The sequence below is a fragment of the Perca flavescens genome, chromosome 13 (assembly GCF_004354835.1).
Source record: "Perca flavescens isolate YP-PL-M2 chromosome 13, PFLA_1.0, whole genome shotgun sequence".
NCBI classification, from domain to species: Eukaryota; Metazoa; Chordata; class Actinopteri; order Perciformes; family Percidae; genus Perca; species Perca flavescens.
Genome location: NC_041343.1, coordinates 19,813,375 through 19,818,374, shown reverse-complemented (window position 1 = coordinate 19,818,374; position 5,000 = coordinate 19,813,375). Strand labels below are relative to the sequence as shown.

Below are 5,000 nucleotides of genomic sequence, written 5' to 3'. Positions count from 1 at the left end.
AACGCATTTCCTGATCCAGAAATAAGAAAACCTAGAACAAATCACATTGACATTGTAATAAAGCAGCTGCAGCTATTTTCAAGAAAATCCCCAAAACATAAAGAGAAGTGGGGGTAAAGATGAGGATGAAACTGTTTAGATTACTCTCTATTGGGCTGAATAACCTTCATGGGTCACGCTGCAATCAAATACTAATAGCAGTGAGCATACTTATTTCTCTTAGAATATGGAAAGTGAACCCCAGGAACACATTTTCATAAAGACCAATCAATGCAAAAAACTTTCAATGAGAGTTTGCATATAGTCATAGAAACTAGTGGAATATCAGCTTGCAGCAGACTCTTTGTTATTGATTTTTTTTTTTAATATAATTTAATTCAATAACATGCTAAATTCTTATTTTTTTGGCTTTACATCAAACTTCTCAATACTTTATACACGTGGATGCATTTTATAAGTGCAGACTTTTAAGCTTTGGTATTTAATCAGTGTTGTTATTCTTTGTACTGTGTTGAGTATATTACTGGGTACTGCTCTGTTAGGCTCATATCACTGATTCTGTTTATTTCACAGTTCTGACTGTGATTATTCTGCCAAGAAAGTAAAACTTTGTCCAACGTTTGGGACATAAAGCTGGCACTTATTTCTGTTATTCAGCTATTTCTGTTTGTCTACCTGCTATGTGTGTGCTGAGAGGGCCAACACTGATTATGTGAAATGGAGGAGGAGAGCGCCTCCTAGTCTTCAGACGCAGAGCGTTGAGCGCCGGTTGATCACGACTCTGTCCCAGAGAATAAAGCGTCTGTCACGGCGGCCCTGTCGGATCACTAGCTCGCTAGTCGACCTGACACTAACGCAGGAGGAAGTGTGTTGCCCTGCTTAACGGCTCCTTGTTTACACGCCGCACATGTCACACTACTTCAAAGGTGGAGGAAAGAGCGGCAGAGATGCTGTATGAAAGGCCTGGTGAGGCAGAGAGAGGGAGGAGGCAGAGGAGGAATAAGCAGATGAAAGACAAGAGCAGAGCGAGCGAGGTGACAGTGTGATGAAGACAAACGTGGGCTGGAATGGTAGAATAAGTTATGGTAGATGAAGTTACATTTACACTAGGGCCTGCCACAGAAGGTGGATAACATGTTCTTTTCAAATCATTCTATGTTGGGTTTTTTTCTGATTGGAGCTCCAGATGTATCAGGTTGCAGAGCATGATAGAACAGGTGATATAATAAACTCTATATGTCAGTTTTAGTAAATATTTTCTGTTCAGCAATGTTTTTTATACCACAGTATTCTAGCAATCATGATGCAGTAAAGGGCACTGCTCTTGGCAACCAAAGAGGGTCAAATAAGGTAGGGATTGTTAGATTTTGACCCATTTCTGGCACAAAGGGAGACAAGTTAATATTAGGCAAAGCAAGGAGTCACTTGGGAAAGAAATTGATATCATCTATGACATATGGGCAACATGAAAAAGTCACCTGTTTAATTAGTTTATCACTTATCTGTATAGAAAATTATACATAACATACTCCATGTTGTTAGCACCAGTTTTGTTAGTAGAAACCTAAATTGATAAGTTTTGTTCAGCAAGATTTTGCACAAAACAGATGTTTTTGCTTATTTCCAGCATTACTGAGTTTTCTGCTACAATTGCTTGCCACTGCTGTATGAGTTTGAGCAAATTATTTCACTCCTCTGGTTGAAGAACTCTTGCAATCGATGGCTGAAATATGGGTATTGTGTGTGTCATATCAGAACTATGAATACCTTTATATTGTGTCTTTTATTTCAATCGTCTGTTGCAAAGGTGATCGATTTAAGAACCTTTTTAAATTAAAACAGAAGTAACGTATACAGTATAAGGATTTATTGACCTCTTCTGTGATTTTGGAGGAAAGCTCAGTTACATCAGACCTAATTCTGTTCGTGAAGATAAATGCGTTCACCTAGCCCCGAGGTGTGAAGGTTTTCTTCTGTGTGTGTGTGTGTGAAAGAGAAAGAGAACAAAAGAGCAAAAGTGCATAAAAGAGAGAAGACAAGAGAGGTTGAGATGGCATTGATGCATGTTTGTCCAGGGTAGGAAACAAGTTCAGAGGAAGTTGCCTGGCCCACTCTTTTCCCATGGCGCCCATGGCTCATTTTCCAATGAGCAGGTCTAATCATAGACAGAACTATGGCTTATGAAGTACATTTCTTCTTCTTTTTCTGTCTGCTCTATCTTTTCCTCTTTTTCCCACACACTCAGATTTGCTTTCATTAGGCCGTAATCAAAGGAAAATATTGCAATTCAATTTTGGAGGGAGAGGGATTAGAGAAACCGCTTCAAATGTCTTGGCTGTTGAATTAACGTCAGTGGCATGTTAACAGGAGCTTCTATGCTTCAGCGGTCAGTTGAAATGTGTTCAGTATGAGTACCAGTTTATTTGCTCTCTGGATTGATGAGCTACAGCTTCTTTTGTAGAACTGTCTCTTTTAGAAATGTTACATTAGCTCTGTCTACCTGTAGTTGCACTTTCTGCTTTGAGATTAGATTATTTTAGTTTTATATTGCACAACTCATACCTGCATTGACTAGGCGTGCATAGCCCTGGAGTCCTGAAAAAGTATCGATGCATAAATCTGGAGCCTGTCGATAGAGGATTCATGCATCGATACTTTTCCTGCAGAAGTTTTTGCAACAGGAATATATGCACAATCATGGAAAATTGTAACTGACAGGGGCCCAGGGCCCTGAAACAAATCGGGGCTCCAATTCCAGAAAACACAGAGAGTCCGGGAGACAACTAGCTATTAGTATGAAATGCTTTAGGCTACAACAATATTGTAATGGGGCCCTCAGACTGCACAGCCACTGTTGCTGCTCTCCATTTATGCCACAAAGCTCTAAGCTAGTTTCTGAGGACCCTGTTGGGCTGCAGTATCTACAAATGAGGGGTTCGGTCTACATCTCGGCTCATGCTGGGACGCCATGTGGAACATGCTCGCCCTGGGGCCCCTGGTGGGACAGTCCAAGCTCACACATAGGCGATATTTTTTACAATGTTAGTCTTTAAAACGCTTCTTTTCTACATGTGCACACAACCTCATCATCTGTCAATAGTTTGAGCCCAATTGTTTTTTTACAATTTTTGCACTTCTCCAGTGCAAAGGTATATTGAGCATCACCATTTACTATATAGCATCAGAAATATGCAGCATTCAGGTTTTTAGTGTGTTGAATTTGTAAAAAAGAAAAGAAAAATAAATTATTTGTGACCGTTTGTAGACCAAAAAGACTAATGTAAAAAAAAGAGGAATCACTTGGGAAATATTTATATTTTCAGTTATTCACATGTAGGGCTGTAACGGTTCGTGTATTCATGCTGAACTGTCACAGTATGGGGGTCACGGTTGGGTGCATGCAGCCCACTTTTGTTTGTTAGATTGATGCATGTACTGCAGAACCAAAGCTCACAGCTTCCGCCCAGTATCTTTTATCCAGTGCCGTTAGCAAGATGCATTGAGGTTAGCACAAAAAGCGGATTGGAGTGCAAGTCAGTCACACAATGCTAAGAAATGCTTTTCAGTTTTATTGCCTGTTGTGACCTGTTGCCTTTTGGGGAAAGTGTTTATTTAGTGTTCGTACAGTGTAACACAGAAGTGTATCAAAATGTCCCTAATTTTTTAAATGAAAATAGTTTACCAAAGGTGACGGTGGGCTAAATGTCCCCAGCAGGGGCTTTTTGTCTGTCTTAAGCTCAAACTAATGTTCAGCAGGTAGTCTGAACTTCCAGCTGAAGACTATCAGAGAGGACAGTGAAATTTCTTCACCACTCCCTGAGAAAAGTGAACTTGTCACTCGGTGAGACTTGCTGGAGTTGGAACGACAGATCAAACAGACTGGAATAGACCAAAGACAGACGAGGCGTGTGTATTGATTGATAGATAGCTTAGTGGTGTGTGACTTGAGCTTTTGCTTTATTCTGAGCTTCCTTACCAGATGCAGGAAGAGTGTATAATGGAAGCAGGCAAAGCCTCAGCTGAAATCCTTTTTAAAGAGCAGAAACTATGGCCACTGCTCTGTGAATATACAACTTTATGCTTTTGAACATTAGACCTGAGCAGCATGTGAGCAGAGGAGACATCGTTGTTATCGGATTTTGTAAAACATGCGTGAACAGTGTGTGTGTGTGTGTGTGTGTGTGTGTGAAGTGGATGTGAGTATGTGTATATGTCCGGGTCTTTGAGCTGAAATGGGTATTAACTTGTTACACCCAACAACACCATGATGGAAGAAAATAAATATACACCACAGCTACAGCATGAAAAAAAATCTAATTCCTCATAGTTTGATATCGTCAAGCGCAGTGCTGCAAAATATAGTCATCTCCTCTCACCCGCATGGTAGATGTAGAGTGCAGCGGTCTGAAAACATGCAAATACATTTTTATGCATCCATGCACCGATGCAGACAGTGACCGGCATCTTTTGGAGGGTCTTGATTGCCTTTAACAAGATTATGAACAACCTGCTTCAGCCTGAATTTTAAAAAGGATGATATGAAGTTAGGTATTATATAATATGAAGTTGCAACTAATTTTTGGAGATTTTCCTGTAATTTAAGGATAAGTCTGGTGATATTGTTTGTATCTTATTGTCAACAAAGCCATGGCCAAAGAAGTCCAAAAACCAACAATGAATTGATCCTACTAACAAGTATTGTCTGTTTAGCCAAAGCAAAGCTTATTCCTCTGGGCTATAGAGCACCATGTTCCTTTATTATGAAGAGCATTGGCACTGTAGTTTAATTTAAATGAATCCCACATACACAACAACCATGTGTCTTAGAGCACCAAATGCATATGAATCTGTAGTTAAAAAGTCCCCAAAAAAAGTACATCTTCATAGGGGTGTCCTGGTATATAAGCCTGGTGTTACTCTATGAAAATACTGCAACAATGACAACAACGCATCTTTTCTCCTATTTATAGTATTCTCCACTCCTAACGCCTTTTAATACC

The 5,000-nt window shown here is 39.8% G+C and overlaps 1 protein-coding gene across 3 annotated transcripts in view; it reads left to right on the top strand.

The window, feature by feature from the left end:
• Nucleotides 1-5,000, top strand: part of LOC114566614 (transcription factor COE1) — an 84,532-nt gene that overhangs the window by 5,556 nt on the left and 73,976 nt on the right. The window lies entirely within an intron of this gene.